General features: G+C 41.7%; 1 long non-coding RNA gene across 1 annotated transcript in view; it reads left to right on the top strand.

Annotated features, from left to right (window-relative positions):
* The window catches only part of LOC138802065 (uncharacterized), a 50,308-nt gene extending 39,585 nt beyond the window's left edge, over positions 1-10,723 (top strand). The window contains exon 3 of the long non-coding RNA XR_011364674.1: positions 10,521-10,723. This is a non-coding gene — a long non-coding RNA (uncharacterized lncRNA). The remainder of the gene's footprint in view (positions 1-10,520) is intronic.
* Positions 10,724-19,116: the final 8,393 nt, after the last annotated feature.

Here is a 19,116-nt window from a genome sequence, read left to right as displayed (position 1 = left end):
GAATCCTGAGTTTTTAAACAAAAACAAACTTAGTATCACGTAGCATAAAAAAAAAACAATCTGCACCTGAGGCGTATAATGGAGCTTCCAATGCAGATGTGAATATAACTATTGTTAGTGGCAAGAAATGTAGGTGGTAAAATATAGGAACCCTCGTCAGAGGTATACATCAGGAAATCCTCCTGACCTATATGACCAAAGGAAGACTCAAACATGTTATGAATAGTGATGAGCTAATACTGTTCGATCGAATAGATATTCGATCGAATAGTGAGATATTCGAACATTCGATATGCTTACGAATATCCCGCGAATATTCAATAAATATTCGATAAGCGTTCAAATCCCCCAGCTTCTGGTTTCCCCCTCCACATGGCCAAATAGATGTTTTCACTAATCGAGTACTTGTTCCCATAGACTTTAACCCCTTAACGACAAAGGGCGTATAGGTACGCCCTATTGCCGGTAAGGGCGTTCAGAGCGGGGCCGCACGGCGACCCCGCTCTGAACCGTGGCGGTCCCGGGTGCCGCTTGTAGCCCGGGACCGTAGGTATTAGCGGGCACGGTCCGATCGCCGTGCCCGCTAATACAGTAATCAGATGCAGCTGTCAAACATGACAGCTGCATCCGATTACCGGATCCAGCGTCTCCCTGGTGTCTAGTGGCGGAGATCGCTCCTCCGGGATGTTATCCCGGAGGAGCGATCTCCGTTACTGAAGCCGGCCGGGGACCGCTCCAAGATGGCGCCGTCCCCAGCTCGGCACTCGTTTACTTCCAGCTGCAGCAGCTGAAAGCAAACGAGTGCCGATCTCATGGATCTCTGCAGCATATCTATCAAAGTGTATATACTAGAAGTCCCCTAGGGGGGCTTCTAGTATATGTGTAAAAAAAAAAAATATAGTGTTGTTGTCAATAAAAAGCCCCCTCCCCTAATAAAAGTCTGAATCACCCCCCTTTTCCCAGGTTATAAATAAAAGTAAACAAATAAATAAATAAACAAACATATTTGGTATCGCCGCGCGCGTAATCGCCCAAACTATTAATTAATCACATTCCTGATCTTGTACGGTGAACGGCGTAAGCGCAAAAAAATCCCAAAGTGCTAAATTGCGCATTTTTGGTCGCATCAAATCCAGAAAAATTGTAATAAAAAGCGATCAAAAAGTCGTATATGCGCAATAAAGGTACCGATAGAAAGAACACATCATGGCGCAAAGAATGACACCTGACACAGCCCCATAGACCAAAGGATAAAAGCGCTATAAGCCTGGGAATGGAGCGGTTTTAAGTGACGTATATTTGTTGACAATGGTTTGAATTTTTTACAAGCCATCCGATACAATATAAGTTATACATGTTACGTATCGTTTTAATCGTAACGACTTGAGGAACGTGCATAACAAGTCAATTTTACCCCAGGGCGAATGGCGTAAAAACACATTTCCCCCAAATAAACAAAATGCGTTTTTTTTTTTTTCAATTTCACCACACTTTGAATTTTTTTCTGGTTTCGCAGTGTACTTTATGCAAAAATTCAGCCTGTCATTGCAAAGTACAATTAGTGATGCAAAAAATAAGGGCTCATGTGGGTTTCAAAAATCGAAATTGGCTCTGTCCTTAAGGGGTTAATGGGATCGAATATTTGATCGAATATTTGAATATTCGCTGGATATTCGTACGAATATCGAATATTCGAATATCTCACTATTCGCTCATCACTAGTTATGAACAGAGCCTTTTTTACTTAAAATATTTACAAAACATTATTGTGTTTTCAAACGTTTTTAAAAGTCTGCACAGTTTTGTTCCATTACCCCTTCAGAGCTCTAGGGTGACAGCTATTTCTCATTGTGTCTGTTTCAGGAGGTAGGACCAGAACTGGACTGTATTTCAGCAGTACTAACATAGGCAATTTCTTTCCCTTACTTGTCAGGCCAATCACAGAACAGCACTTACACTTTTTTGCTATGTTATGAAATAGTGCTGATGAAGGTGCACTGGACTGAACAGGCTGCATTATACTGGGAAATAGTTTACACATTTTACTATTATAGATGTCATTCGGGAGGGGGAGAAAGAGTTACTGATGCAGCAGGTTTGTAAAGTGTTGAAAGCAGAAAAGAAAATAACGGAAGCAGCATAGCAAGGAAGGGGCTATGCTAATCACTGAACCAATGATGATGATGATGATCTGCACACTAAGGCTATGTTCACACTACGTAAAAGTACGGCCGTTGTTGCCAATGGCAACAACGGCCGTACTTTTACCGCGGTGGAACAATGCCTGTTATTCTATGGGATCCCGGCCGGAGCGTACACACATCGTACACGCTCCGGCCGGGATCCCATACGCCGCCGCAAACAACTGATATGTCAGTTTTCTGCGGCCGGAATTCAGTGAATTCCGGCCGCAGAAAGACCTGTCAGTTCACACAGTAAAGCGAGCGGCTCGGGCCGCTCGCTTCACTATGCTCTATGGGAAGCTCTGATGCGGGCGCGCTCTGATGCGCCTGCATCAGAGCTCTGCGGACGAAAGGATCATCCGAGATGATACGGCCAGAGACCGGCCATTCTGTGACCCGGACGGGGTCACGGAACGGCCGGTCTCATACGCAGTGTGAACATAACCCTAAGCGACATGGGAGGGAGGTTATGCTAAGGAAGCAGCACTGTGTACATGCAGTTTTACTAACACTAGTATTTATACAAGGTTCAGCTCTTTATGGCTAAGAGGAAAGCCTTGATTTACCTTTCATTCACAGTGTGTTATTCTAGATCAGCTTATAGATTGCAGGCACACAGGCCAGGCTTTCTACCTTTCCCCAACATTTAACACTAGTTGAACCTCCCGCCCCACTTCCTGTTTTCCATCTACAGACAAATTGAGGCTAACAAGAGGCAGTGGATATAAGATTGCAGGGAAGTGAGACACCTAGTGGCCAAACCTGTGTTTCTTGGTTAAGTACCGTAGTGGGTTTTTTTAAATAAATGAATTAATTTACATTATTGATGGATATAGCAATTTAATTATGTTTGTGAATATATTGCATTATTTAACTTGTACTGATCCCAAGTTTCAATTATTAACTAGAGCTGCACTCACAATTCTACAGACTCCAGAGCTGAAATCTTACAGGATTCTTAGTTAGGTCAGTTTTCATTATTCCATCTATCTAGCATAAAACTAACTATCCTTACATTATTTAAGGGTAGAAACACACACACACTGGATCGACAGCGGATCCACTGAAAATTCACAGCGAAATCCGCCGCCGCTCCCTTGCCTGTCATTTTCTATGAGGTTACATACTCGCAGCGGGATTGACATCCCATTGCGAGTATGTAATTAACAGCCCCCTTAACCCCTTGCCGGCTGGCGCATGCTTTACCTGCTCCGCGCTCCAGCTTTCCTTGGGGGCTCCCGGCGTTTGGACGTCCCGCTCAGGCAATCAGTGCGCTGCCCCGCCGCTCAGGCAATCAGTGCGCTGCCCCGCCGGGGCACAGAGCAGGTACAGTATGCTCCGGCTGGCGGAGAGTTAAGGGGCCTGTCACTTACATACTTGCAGCGGGATTGATGTATTCTCATTGAAAATGACAGGCAAGAGATCAGCAGTGGATTTCGCTGCGAATTCACAGAGTGAAATCCGCTGCGGATCCGGTGTGTGTGAATCTAGCCTAAGGTTGTTAGAGATGTATTTCATAACAAGCATGTTGATGGTTTCCACTGAAGAACAAAGACGGTAAACCTAGTTCTCGACTACAGTGCCGGCTGTAACACAGGATTAGTGCAGTAAGTAAGTCATGTAATATATTTAACTTTTAAGTAGACTACATCTATATATATAAGCTATATAATGGTGCTCAATCACAGACATATCTTTTACTATCTCTAATAGTCTACAACACTTACATACATAAAACTAATTTCCAGGCTACAACTCTAATCCACAAGGCGCCTACAGGTTTCTTCTACTTAATTTCAGATTCATCATCTTCATGTGGCCATAACAGAATCTAGAGAAATTAGTGCAATCTGGAATGCAGAAAATGTCCGCGGTATGTATTAGCATGAGACCTGCATCCTTCATCCTACACAGTGAGTGCCTGATATTGGCACCAGCCTTAATTCAGGAACCTGGGGCTGATTCTTCAATCTGAATTTTAATAAACAGACATTCCTGGCCACACTATCGAGGTGAAATCCGTCATAAAGCCAGGTTTACAAGTGCGTAATTTCAGAGTTTCGGAAATTAAATCTTTATGTCTGATCCCTTTTGGTCATAAACTAAAATGGTGTTTAATATCTTTTTTTTTTTTGCATCAATACTACTTAAAATTCCCAAGACAGATGAAGATTAAAAAAGGTATGAGAAGTGCATAAGATTGGGTGCTAAACTATACGATAGCCTTCCTTCCTTTATAATATTATTATATGATGTTGTATAGTTAATGTTTATATTGTGTATCTAAGGAAACATTGAGCATCTATACCATGTGCGCCTCATATTCCTTATGTGCCAAGATTCCTGTTTTTTAATAACATCAATTTTTTATGACTCTCATAAATAAAGCCGGATTCCTTGCCCGGGGGTGTGAGTACAATATTGTGCGTAGATGTTATACGCACAGGAACCCTGCAGGAAGAGGTCTCAGAGAGGGACGCATTGTCCTTTTCTCTTATTCTATTGCAGAATGATTAAAATTTGGAGTGTTACTTTTTTTTTTTTCATCCAGTAACTTGGATCCCGCCTCGTTCAGGTCTGAATCCTATCAATGGGATTGTGCCTTTCTTGAGTCAGAAGCAGAGCAGGTGTTCAAACAATAAAAGCAGAACATCCCCCGCCTCTTTCCTACATCTGCCACACAAAAGCTTCCCTTCTGTTTACCAGAAACAGGAAAAAATTCCCCTAAAAAACATCCTGTCTCCGGCACCTGACACAAGATTTGTTCCTTTTCGTTTTTTTTCTCACAGTCAATTTGTGTTATTTATAGATAATAATAAGACGACAAAGCCGGCTCTAAAAACGTACATAAAAACAAACACAATCCCCTTTCATATGCATGAATGGGACTGGGAATCTACAAGCAGCTACAGGGTCAGTTTCCTATGACCTTAGTCATGAACTTGACTTTGACTGTGGATCTAGACTTTGAACAGAGCTGCTCTTTTTATGGATTCTTCATATGGGCTACATTTAAAGGAATATTCATGGAAAGCTTTCTAGACTTGCTTCCTTGGAGAATCTTGCTGTGGTCATCTGTTTGCCTCATTGTAGTGTAAACCATACAAACTCCATACAACACAAGGCAAAGGGCAAGGCACAGTAAACACCAAACAATACATATAAAGGCTTGAGTGGGACTTCTACAAAATCCCATGTATCAGTCTTGTTTTGTCATGGAGAATCTGCAGTATGTGAGAACATAATTGTAAATTACGTTGTAATTGTAATTACGTGTATTCAGGTTTTTTTAGAATAGAAATTGCTGCAGTAAGGAACTGAACCATTGAACAATGATTATCTAAACAAATATTTAATGCAAATAAATAGAACTAGAAATTATTACCCATTTTCGATATTGATGATGTCTGATCACCTGTCAAAATGAATTTTTTCTTGACAGGTAGTCTTCAAAGAAATTGCTTTGAATTTCCATATTTTGACCTACTAAAAAGTCTTAAGGCCGTATTATACCGTATTACACGATTTTCCTGGGGAAGCGAGTGCCAACCTGTCAGCTGAGCGTTTGCTTCCTCCTCGTTCTCTGCTCACTGCACTATTACACGCATAGACAGCAAGCATGGAGCAGCGGGAGGGGACGCCCAAATAATCCTTAGATGATTTGGGCTGGCCATTAAAGTCAGCGGCAGTCTGTAGCGACTTCTCCTATTACATGGAGCAATGCGCAGCAGACCTTTCCTAAGGGCCCTATTCCACCGGACGATTATCTTTCGCATAATCGTTAATGATTAACGATCTCAAACGACCGCTATTGCGAAAGACCTAAAAACATTCACTCATTTCCATGGAACAATAATCGTTACTTATGATCGTATTTGCGATCGGTTTTTCTGCCATATTTCGTTTGTATCTACTACGAACGACCGAACGACGTCCTATTCAATGCAAACGATTTGCGAACGTTTTGCGAACAAGCAACAATAAAAATAGGTCCAGGCCTTATAAAGCAATCAACGATTATCGTTTAGATTTGAACGATTTAATGATAATCTACACCATAATCTTCCGGTGAAATAGGGCCCTAAGATAATCGTGATCTTTCAGCATATTGAAAGACCACGATCAGCTGACATTATCGTGGCTTTACAACATTCACTATTACATCTAACTATTATCAGCCTGAACGGTCAGTGATCGGCCAAGTAACGCCAATTTAGTGTAATAGGGCCTTTAAGGCATTTAGTGTAATAAGGCCACTGCTGCAATCTACTGGCTCACAAGCACCAGGAAATCTATCTAAGCTCCCCCCTGGGTTTGGACACACCAGGTACCCTAGGTTGCTCAAACCAGGCTTTCTTTCTTCTCAATGCCAAAACCAAATCTCCAGAAGTAGCTGATCACAGGATACTGGTGCACCCAGATAACACCCCTTTAGTGGCATCTCTCACAGAACATAGCAGGTCACATACTTGGCCGCAAGCTAGAAGTAGCTGTCACTTTACTAGTGCACTGTCTGTAATAATCCTAACATTGTTATGTTTGTAACATATATAATATTAAGCTGCAGTCATACCCAGATTCTGGAGCTAGAGGAAGCCTAAAGGTGCCCATACACTGTGTAATAAAGATGGCAAAACTGGCAGTGGACAGTGGGATTGACCTGCAGTATAAGGTATATATGGCCCCCTGATTCTCCACCGACAGAAGATGTCGGTGAAGAAAAGTGATGGATTTTTACTGCCCAACACTTTTGTTCTTGCAGGGATAGTCTGATCTCAAAGTGGTCTGGCTGTGGCTTACTCTTCCCCTCCCCATAATAAACATATGATCATTTGTATGGGAAGGATGGAAGAGGTAACTGTTGGCCAAATACACTGGCATAGCTATAGTGAACACAGCGGTCATCTTGGGAAGTGTATCTTTTTGCATCCATGGGTCACATAGACTGCTGCTGGAAGGCAATTACCGAAGTTGATTGGGGGGTCTGGGCTCTGCCCATGCCGTGTATGTACTGCTTACCTCTCTCTCTCTCTCTTTACCCTGCCAGGAATTCAACTGCCCTGCCCCATGCCTCATGACCACAAATTACTAATGAGGAGGAAGACAAGTACAGGTGGAAATGCTTCCTATCCCTCTTCCTCTCCTCTATAGGCTAGTATGCTTTGCTGCCACCGATAGCCTGCTCACTGGCCACCAGCCAGGTATCATTTTTAAAATGTTGACAGAAGAGGGGGCATCCTGGTAAAGTTATGGAGGAGGGTGGGGCAGATAGGGAGTGTGAAGGTGGGGCTGCTGAGGATGGAGGCACTGTGAAAAGAGGAGGGGGGCTTTTGGAAAGCACTGTGCTGAAGGGGTCATAGTGCATATTAAAGGAGAAGGTGACTTTTGGGGACCACTGTGTGGAAAGAGGCATAGAGCAGACTAAGGAGGAAGGGGCCTTTTGGCGAGCACTGTGTGGAAGGGGACATAGTACATATTAAAAAGTAGGAGGTCTTTTGGGGAGCACTGTGTGGGGGCAAGTTGACCTCTTGCACCAGTGCTTCTTAATTCCAGTCCTCAGGCCTCACCAACAGGTCATGTTTTGAGGATTTCCCATACAAAGAACAGGTGTGATGATGCCTGATGCACTGAGTATAATTATATCACCTGTGAAATACTAAGGAAATCCTCAAAACATGACCTGTAAGTGAGGCCTGAGGACTGGAATTGAGAAGCACTGCTCTATGAGACCTTAGCTATACCTCTGGCCAAATAATAGTTCAGCCAAGTTATCTTTAAGCCCCATATGAAGAGACCAGTGATGATAAACACACAATATTTGGGGGGCCCGGTTACAGAATCTACCTCTGTTTTACTGCAGCTAGGAGTGAACTAGCTTTCAGCATAATCATAAACTGCTGTTGTTACTACTGTAAGACTCTAGTAATTTGGCTGTAGTGCACATAAAATTCCCATTTACATTCCGGATTTGGTTACCATGTTACCTTTGTACAAGCAGCACACTTTTCCTTAATGCTCATCAATTTTCTTAATCACCACATTTCCAATGTCGCATTTTACAAGCTATTAAATATCTTTTATTACAAGCTATTATGAACATCTTATAAAGTGATGACATGTTTAAATGATTCCAGGGAGTATGAAAGCTAAAGTGGTAAGATTGGTTTACAAACTGTGTACAATTTGGCATGGGATCTTGTTTTCTTCTCCAACTTCACCCATTTCTACATTCCACATTTTAAGAGAATGATACAGCTGTTGCAAACACTGATCTGCCAACTTTCTTAAAGGGGTATCCCCGTTTTTCACATTTATGACATCCACAGGATATGCTATAAATGTGTAATAGGTGAAAAGCTTACCTCTGGCATGTGCACATATCTCATGATGTATTTCTATGAGAATCATGGAAAAAGCTAGGTTCTCTTTCTCAACAATATTAGTACACCCTATAGAACCAAATGGATTGAGCTGAGCAAATCTATGTGCAGTATGCCGGGGTTGCTTGGGTGGTGTTGTGGCATCTCTGTGGGTGTAGGGCACTTGGGCACTTATCACAGTAGCCAGGAATGGTGTTGGAATCCACCCCTGGCCAAATAGGCACTGCGCTTGAGGCTTGGATAACCCAAGTGTAGACAGGTGTATAGGTGCAGGTGCAAGAAATAGTTGACCAGAGTCCAGTGACTTAACCAGGATAAATTGGTTTACTTGTATAAACTTCAGTGCAATACAAAATAATACATTTTTGGTAATGCAAACAGGAGGTAGTAAGAGAAGTTGTGACAGCAAAGTATAGCAGAGGAACATCTTGAGGGCCCTGTCCAATGTAGCAGTGTACTCTGCTGTAGCATAGTAAAAAATAGAAGTGACTGAAGAAGAAGATACTTGTGTTCACATATAGGTACGTTTAATCTGATCATCTTATGTCTTATAGTGTTGAGATACTCGTCCTGCTACGGTAGTACGAGTTACCAGGTCCCTGTGCTGTGTTGAGCAGACTTTCCAAGATTAAGACTTTCCAGAATAGCTGTGTATTGCAGTAGGATATGTAGGCTCAACTGCTGCTTTGTCCTAGTGGGGTCAGTAGCTAATTTCAGTTGACTGCCTTGTGTGTTGCAGAAGGTATCCCTGGACAAGGTTGTCCTCAGAGGACGTCCTCCTTCCTGAGGTTCTAGCACTGCATGCTAGTGATAGTTAGTTGCACAAAAGAAATAAGTCTCTGGATCCCTAAAAAGGGTCCTGGCCTGAGCTAGGCCTTGGCTTCACTGCAGTAGGAACTGTTCTCTCTCTCTCTCTCTCTCTCTCTCTCTCTCTTTTTCTCTGTGTCTCTCCAATTCCACTGACTAAAGAAGACGAACCCTCCCACCAGGAACTAGCTCCTTTTTATATGGTTACCATAGCTAGTGAGGGATTGGTGGGGCTGTGTTGAATGCAAGAGAAAAAAGAGGTGATAGGTAGAAAGAAGAGGGAAACAGACCTGCACCTGTGACTGGAGGAAAACACATGTAACACAAAACCAATTAACTCATGGCTTCCTTCAGCTGTGCTCAATATAATACAAGAAATACAACAGTGACACCTAGTGGGGAAAAACGAATAATACACTTCTCCTTCATCCCCTTTGTGAGAGCCTGAGTGACTTACTTTGCCCAGTTGCATAAGAAACTTAGTGTCACACCTGTGCTGGGACACTACATATGTCCATCTGTCATTTACTCTTCAACTGGACGGAGCAGAAAGGAAACCACTGTTCTTGAGGTGTGGGTCCCAAAGATTGGACCATGTCTAATAAACATTCCTGTGGATATACTCTTAATGTCTAAGATGAGAAAAGCCCTTTAAGCGGAACCTGTCACCACTTCCATGCTGCTTGAACAACAAGTCATTGGGGCAGTCTCTGGTGGTTACTGCCTGCCCATCAGTTCTTATTGATAGATCTTTATCTATACCCAAATGAGGAGATCAAGGTTGGCGAGAAGGGAAAAGCCATCAGGGATTGTTGAAGTTCCAAAGATCTAAAGGTGAACAAAGGGCTGTGTGCACGAATAGTGTTCATGAACAAGTATTACATATGTATGATTATTATTTAACCGGGTATTCTTTTAGCTTATGTCAAATTTATCAGCAGGGCACATTGATCTGGCATACGATGCATGGAGAGATACTGGAGCACCACACAGATGATGCTGCAATATTAATACATCCCCCAAAGCATTCCTCTTGTCTTGCAGATGATACCATCCAATGCTCTGGACTTTATTACTTTCTTCTTTCCCATTGCTTTGGATTTTATTACATTCTTGTCTTGATACAATCTGATCTTGTTTTCTTTTCCAGGTTGACCCATCTCTACATTCCAACTCTGGTTTCACCAGAGTTTCTGTACTACAGATGAGAGAAGAAGTTACGACCATTGCTATGGATTTTATTAAATTCTTGTTGATCCAGCCTGTACGCTAATCATTTAGATTGTCATTCCTTGCACACATACTGTATTCTTCAAGGGATTTTTTAGGTGTAACATGACCCGCTTTGCGGACAGGGGATGTTAGAGTTTTAGAGCAGACATTGCCATTTAATATCCTAATAATTCTAATTTGCTATGGTATTATTCCATTAAGTTATTATGTATGTATTGTATTGTATTGTATTGTATCACATTCCTTATGTAGACTGATGAGTCTTGGGAACACTTTATAGAATATTTTAGAAAGTAGCATTAATACCAAATAATAATCAGCATTGCTCCCTATAGACTTAGCAGTGCTCCAGTAATACACAGCAGGCATTTTAGAACTTTACAATTTATAAAGCACTTTCCAAGCAGACACATCTAATGTACAGTACTTACAGAGTCCAATAACCTGCATCCTGTAATTCACTACTTGACAGAGTAAAGAAAATAATTTGTTTTAAATGGATTCCCATTCCCTCAGATAGTATGGCGCGAAAATACATACAATTTTGCAGGGGACCATTTTGTTTTTGTTTTTTGCCTTCATCCAAAAATAAGTCTTGCCAATGTTTACCACTCCATTAAATGGGCATCTGATTAAGTAAGGGAAAGTGTGGCAATATGTTGTACGTTCTGTATAGCTACCAAGTGTCTCACTACTTATATATTGGTACAACTGTGATACTGAAACTTGCTCACCAGGAAGCTACATGTTAAATGGCAGCTAACATCTCCACAATACAATATCTGGCACCAACCTTTGTGTGTATAAGCATTTGGAAGAAGGATTGTCTTAAAGAACATGGCAACAGCTGGGCACAGGACCTCTGTATAACAAATCTGCCAGATGCCAATATTTATGATTGTATAAGTCTAGGACTGTACAGAGAATCATAGAAACTCTAGGGGGATTGGGCAGTTGACATCCGGCATGCCTGATCCTTCTCTCCTCCAAAATGTAACATTGGGGATAGTTAAAAATGTATTCCAGACATATAACATTTTTGACATGGTGCTGTGGTAAATTTTAAAATAATCACTGGAATGAATAGGGAGAGACCCATACTGCTTCACACTCCTCTCCCTGCTCTTTGTCTATAAGACCTGGAAAGCCCCATAGACTGACATTCTGGGGGAGATTTATCAAAGGGTGTAAAATTTAGACTGGTGCAAACTGACCACAGCAACCAATCACAGCTCAGCTTTAGGCAGTGCTGAAAGGAAAGCTGAGCTGTGATTGGTTGCTGTGGTCAGTTTGCACCAGTCTAAATTTTACACCCTTTGATAAATCTCCCCCTATGAGTCCATCAAGGTTATTTGGTACAGAGCCAGTAGAGAACGCTCTAAAGGCAGACTTTTCCTGGTTCAATCCCCTGATCAATTGGGAGTCTGAATGCTGAGACCTCGACCAATGAAAACATTTCATCTGTCCTTTTTAAACTAAGTTTTTCTCTGAAATGCTGTAGAGTTCCAAAGTAAAACTTAGTTGTTAGTAGTAAGGGAGTCTGTTGGGATTTCATTCTGGTTCAGCCAAATAAATCCCTGTGCAAACTATTTTTAACTTGTATCTGTCACTTCAAAAAAGTTTTTTTTTTTTTTTTAAATTAAGAATAAAGAAGGACAACACAGTGATGGCCGCACAGAGCCATAACAACATACTATAAATCAACATGGTAAAAAACAGTGGATACAAAAACATGGATACAAAAACAGTGATGGGGACAATGCCTCAACAAGTAGTAGTGCAATAGAGAAAAGGGTGTGTTAAAAGATAGGGAAGAAAAGTGAAGTAAGAGGAAGAGGGAAGAAAGGGAAGAGAGTAAGAAAAAATGGAAATAATAATAAATAAAATAAAAATAATAAGGGGTGGGGGGGTGCGATAAGGGAAATATCTGGGGTCCAATAAAGAAGTAAGGAGAGATTACAAATAGCATCATGGAGAGGTGAGCCAGTCGGTGATTTCTGGGCTGTCGCTGAATAACATCCACGCCGACCATGTTCGATGACACTTAGGCCACCTATTTATTAAGAAAAGGAGGAGTGGAAAATTACCAATGGCAAGGAGGCACCATAGGTCTGGCTGTCAAAAAGTGTGGTAACAATCCCTTTTTGACTGAGGATATGGAGCCTGGGATCAGAGGCGACTGATCTGTTCTCTAATCAGGATGGTGTCATTCATCAGAGAATAGTATAACATGAACATTTGTGCCAACAAAATTTTGAACTCCTACACAGTTCCACTAGTTGTAAAACATACTCCCAGGTGCAGCAGAGCAACACCAGCAAGTATCGGACACAGAGGGGGAAATAGCATGTACTTCAAAAAAAATTGATATGTCTTGAACATATTTCAAATGTTAGGATCAGTCAGGGTCTGGGTGTTCAGAACAAACAGGGAGCATTAAGCTGAGTACACAACACAAGATGGTCCCTTAACATCCAACCCCGACCAATTAAAATTTTTACTATGTCTCTTAGACATGTAGTTTTGTTGTTCTTATCAGTGACAGTGCTTATTTAATTAATGGAAGCAATGTAACAATGAAAATTAGAGTGGAATTCCCCATGCTATATAAGGGTGATCATATTTCCTTGCTGGGAGTAAACGTCCTCTAGGCTATGGTCTTAACAAGGTCCAATTTCATAATATTATGCTTCTTGAATTTTTCCGGAATATTTAAAATCCCAAACAAAGTCCAGTCGGGTTTTAAGGCCATAACAAACACATTTTTCCCATTTATATGAGGGTGAGGGCCCACTTACACAGTCTGATATATATGTCCGTTTACATCCGCAGCTGAGCAACCGTCAGTGAGATTGGGGTGTACAAACAATCGCTGTATCATTTGTGCAACTATTCAAATTCACTGTTAAAGGTCATAAATCTCTTAAAAGAAATCAAAGCTAAAATACTCTTTATAGGTGATGTAAAATTTCCTCTGACATTTACAGCTGGATGAAAAATCACGTTTATTGGCATTGATTACCCATGGGATTACACCTCGCCCCAGAGTTGTTCCAGCAGAGATTGATGCAAGCTTTGTAAGATGATATACTAATAGTAGTTGAAGGTAAAGATCTGGAATCTGCGATAAGATCAGAAGGTGAAACAATTCCTGAACAGATGTAAAAAAAAAAAAAAAAATCTAACTGAAATTGAAAAAAAATTTAACTGGTGAAAATGACAGATTATCCACACATCGGACATGTTCTGACTTCAAATAGTGTGAAAGTAGATAAAGGTGAGGGCAATAGAAAACATGTCTACTCCTACAGATGTACATGGACTACAGTGATTCCTGGGGATGGTAAATTAGCTTTCACAATTTTGCAACCATCTGTCATACATGTGTGAGCCACGAAGAAGGCTATCTAACAAAGATATAGTCTGGGAATAGACAGAAACCTGGAAAACGGCTATCCCAACAGTGAATACAACTATTGCAGGCACAGAAACCCTAAAAACTTTGATCCAGATCTAGCAATGGTAATGCAGTGTCATACCTCAGACACAGACCTTGGAGCCCCGGTAATGCAGAATATAGGGCCAATCACAAGCAGAGCAGAGCTCGGTAGAAAACAGTAATATCTTTCACTTGTTATATACTTCATTCTCCATTTTGCTGCTGGAGATTAAAGAGGACAGCACTCGGCTATCTCCAGCATAGACAATGAATGGAGCAGTAGGTAACGCTTTGACCCGCGGCTCACTTCAAATTGAAAACATCTAGAGATGTCTAGGGGACCCTGTAGTCAGACCCCCAACCACACACACAATCTCATACTTATTCCCACAAGTAATAATAAATTGGAAAACCCCTTTAAAACCTTCTAGTTAAGGTGTTTACGTGTGTGTGTGTGGGGGGGGTCTTTACGCTAACACTTTATACCCCCAGGGCGAAAGTGATGAAGGAGTGCCCCTTGCTACCCCCATCCTGTCTGTGTAGCTCAGATGGAAAATACGGATTTTGGACAGCACTCTAGAAGAACGGACATTTCGGTGCAAGCCTTTCTCAATTGTCCATACGATGGTTGCACAAATCCTCCATAGGAATGTGTGTAGAATGACAAAAAATATCTGATAACTTTAAAATATTTTTCCAATTTTCCAACCTAAAATGAAGGGAAATCATGATAGGCAAGCTTTCTGTACCAACAACGCAGGAAGTATGGAAACAACCAGTGGGTAAATATGGTGAGCACTGGCAAAGGTGTAGTATGGTCAGAAACCGGCCCTTAGCCCTATAAAAAAAAAAGAGACGGAAGAATACTAAGGAAAATTTGAGAAAAGCACATATTGATCATGGCCCTTTGATCAAAATGTTGATGCTCAAGGCAAATGGACTGCAAGTACAAACAATGAAGTATCAGGAATATCTATGGATCAGGGAGAGGATTCTGTACAGAAACAGGCAATCCCAGAAAACATTGGGGGAAATTTATCAAAGGCTTTTCGCCTATTTTTAGGTGAAAAATTTAATTTTTTTTGCCCATTTTTGGTCTAAGTTCTATTTAGAAATCAGTATTCAATGGGTGAATATAGATAAAACTTTTTTTAATCTGCCTGTTTTAAGTAGTCACCCAAAAAGTCGCATCATCTGGGATTTGAGCCCAATTTATCATTTGCAACTTTTTGAAAAGTCGCATATTCTAATGCAGGCCTACGTCTGGTCATTACTAGTGTTGATCAAACAGTTTGAGAAAAGTTAGGTTCGAGTCGAACATTTCGATTTTCTTGAACTTGAACTGAACCGAAAATTTTACTGCTCATTCGAGTTAGCGTTGGAGCGCCTATTTGCCAGCTAATCAGTGCAGAGCACAAAGAAGTGTCAGAAACATCATTGCTCAGGTGTAGGGGTCTCATTGGCTGCTAAAATCACATGAACATCTTATATAAACTTCACTGTGCTGCGTTCTGTTATACAGTAATTAAACATACATCTCATTTGTGTACGTGCATTTGTTTTGTGATTACAGCTCTATTCCTATAAGCTCAACTGTAAACTGTGCATTATTAGACAGTACTCCTCCACACCTACAGCCCCCTAACTGGTACTGTAGGATAAAATAATTATTAACATGTGCTTGGGTGATTTGGGGTATGTGAGAAAAAGATGCAGCAAGGTGGATGATAAAAAGTATTGCAAAAAATAAAGAGAAACACTGCATACACAAATAACATTTTTATTAACAATAAAAAAAAATAAAAAATAAAAAAACAACTCTGCCTTTGCCGTCCCCTTGCCAGCATTGCCTGCATTTCTGCAAGATCCAATTGCAGGCCTCTCAGCAGGTGACTAGCTGCATAAAGCGGGTGGACATGCGTCGGCATGCTGCCTCTAATTCAAAGTCTGTGGGTATTTCTGTTGATGTACAAAAAAGTTATATAATTAGTATGATAAACTATAATTTTCAACTCTTTCACTGCCTTGATTAACCCGATAATAACACGCGGATGTGATTTAACTTGCTCTTCGTGTGCGCTTTATATAGTATACAAACATAAAAGATTGTCAGCAGTAAAAGACCACTGGGTCCATCTAGTCTGCCCTATTAGTATTTCCCTTTTTATTATCTTAGGATAGATATATGTATACACCAGGCAGGCTATTGTACATTTACCAACTACATCTGCTGAAAGTTTCCTCAAAGCATCTAGTACTCTTTCCATAAAGGAATATTTTCAGATGTGGTCTCACTAGAGCTCTATACAGCGTAATCACAATCTCCCTCTTCCTACTGGTTAAGAAAAAAAGTCAACCGCTGGAATTCCCTCCCTGATTCCATTGCCGGGTTTCGGATAAAATCACCCAATTCTCCTGTCCGTCCGCCGCTTCCTGGTCTGAGCTGCGGCCTGAGACGTGACGTCTCAAGAAAGCTCAGCTATTCAGTGGCCGAGGCGGGACTCCGCTCCGACCGCTGAATGTCTAAACTGCCGTTAGACATCACGTCTCAAGCCGCAGCTCAGACCAAGAAGCGGCGGCCGGACGGGAGAACGGGGCGGCGCAATCCGGGACCCAGCGATGGAACTGGGGAGGTAAGTGAGAGGCGGCCACTATTCCCCCCCCTTGCCCAGCCATACCCTAAAAATAACCCTTGCCCGGAGCACCCCTTTAAGCTGCATGACAGTATGCAATTAATGTGTCAATGATCCCTAATGCTTGGACATATATATATGTTTGTAGGATTAGGGGTTTGTTCATACCGGACACCGATAATGGCTGATCTTGGAACGGCCCAGGTGAAAATTCCCCCGGAGACTCCATGACGGTTGGAGCTAAAAAAATAAGACAGAACAAATTAGCATATATATTGTAGAAGGAGGTCCATCTGTAGCACAAAGGTCAGTGTGGATTCTGCACTGATCCCTTTGTTAGATCGTAATCCATTCTGTCCATGACTTGGACAAGGTATTTGGCTTCAGCAAACCCGAATGGGGAGGATCTCTAAACCATGTTTCTTTGCAGCTCTGCCAATACGCAGGGGCCTGGCATTCGTCGTAAGTATTGCGTCATACATACGCACGAGCGTGTAAAATATACGCACCACCTAATACGTATGCAAGTACCGCACAAAATATATACGCTAATATTACGCATCACCTAATACATACGCAAGTACCGCTAGACCAAAATGTATACTTCTACTTTAGGTTCATGCACCCAGGCATGCTTCCCCTGGTGTCCCATATGCATTCCAGAGGTGTTGGCATTATTTCTTGAGGTTTCATTGTGCACTTGGCCACCTCCTAGTGCTCGAATATTAATTTTTAGGTCCCAAGTATTTTTCTCCCATAGACTATAATGGGATTCGATATTCGTACGAATATCAGGAGCTATTCAATTCGAATTATCGAATATTTCACTATTCGCCCATCTCTTTCATTGTTAAAGCCAAACTTCAGGCTATAAGTTGTTCCATGTTTCCAGTTTACAATTCTGTATGATTACAGAAATTACAGTTTCTCCTACTACATATAGGTGTCAAAATTAACCCGAACATCTCCCATTGACTTTAATGGGGTTCGAGTTCGAGTCGAACTTTGAACCAAACTTCACTACTGTTTGAGGTTCGACTCGAACCCGAACATTTTACTGTTCGATCATCACTAGTCATTGCCAGGTGAATTTATCTCTTCTACTAAATAGTAGTTCCGAACCGAACCGAAAACGAACCTTGCTCTAATTGCAGCTACAATAGTGGGAGTGTGATAGGGTATAGTTTCGTTTAGTTGCAGTTGATATTATAATGAAAAAAGCAGGATAAAAAAAAAGTGCAAAAATAATGAGAAAAAAAAATTATAATATTAATAGGAATGATAATAATAAAATATAGTGAATAAAAGTGCCAAAATAGTGACAAAAAATATTGAAAAAAAAAAAAAAAAGTTTACAAGGAGGATGCGGCAGCACTTGATTGCACCCAGGCCAGTATTGTTGAGAAGAGACAAGTTGAGCAGCAGGAGGAGGCAGCAGTTGATTGATTCCAGTCCAGTATTATTGAGGAGAGGCTACTTGAGGAGGAGGAGGCAGCAGTTTATTGATTCCAGGCCAGTATTATTGAAGAGAGGCTACTTGAGGAGGAGGAGGAGGCAGCAGTTGATTGATTCCAGGACAGTATAATTAAAAACAGACTACTTGAGGAGGAGAAGGAGGCAGCAGTTGATCGATTCCAGGCCAGTATTATTGAGGAGAGGTTACTTGAGGAGGAGGAGGAGGAGGAGGCAGCAGTTGATTGATTCCAGGCCAGTATTATTAAAAACAGACTACTTGAGGAGGAGGAGGCAGGAGTTGATCGATTCCAGGCCAGTATTATTGAGGAGAGGCTACTTGAGGAGGAGGAGGCCGCAGTTGATCGATTCCAGGCCAGTATTATTGAGGAGAGGCTACTTGAGGAGGAGGAGGAGGAGGAGGCAGCAGTTGATTGATTCCAGGCCAGTATAATTAAAAACAGACTACTTGAAGAGCAGGAGGAGGAAGCATTTGATCGATTCCAGGCCAGTATTATCGAGGAGAGGCTACTTGAGGAGGAGGAGGAGGCAGCAGTTGATCGATTCCAAGCCAGTATTATCGAGGAGAGGCTACTTGAGGAGGAGGAGGCAGCAGTTGATCGATTCCAGGCCAGTATTATCGAGGAGAGGCTACTTGAGGAGGAGGAGGCAGCAGTTGATCGATTCCAGGCCAGTATTATCGAGGAGAGGCTACTTGAGGAGGAGGAGGCAGCAGTTGATCGATTCCAGGCCAGTATTATTAAAAACACACTACTTCAGGAGCAGGAGGAGGCAGGAGTTGATCGATTCCAGGCCAGTATTATTGAGGAGAGGCTACTTGAGGAGGAGGAGGAGGCAGCAGTTGATTGATTCCAGGACAGTATAATTAAAAACAGACTACTTGAGGAGGAGAAGGAGGCAGCAGTTGATCGATTCCAGGCCAGTATTATTGAGGAGAGGTTACTTGAGGAGGAGGAGGAGGCAGCAGT

The sequence above is a fragment of the Dendropsophus ebraccatus genome, chromosome 9, assembly GCF_027789765.1.
Source record: "Dendropsophus ebraccatus isolate aDenEbr1 chromosome 9, aDenEbr1.pat, whole genome shotgun sequence".
In the NCBI taxonomy this organism is placed as follows: Eukaryota; Metazoa; Chordata; class Amphibia; order Anura; family Hylidae; genus Dendropsophus; species Dendropsophus ebraccatus.
The sequence above is the reverse complement of the archived record's forward strand: the minus strand, read 5'-3'. Positions and strand labels throughout refer to the sequence as shown.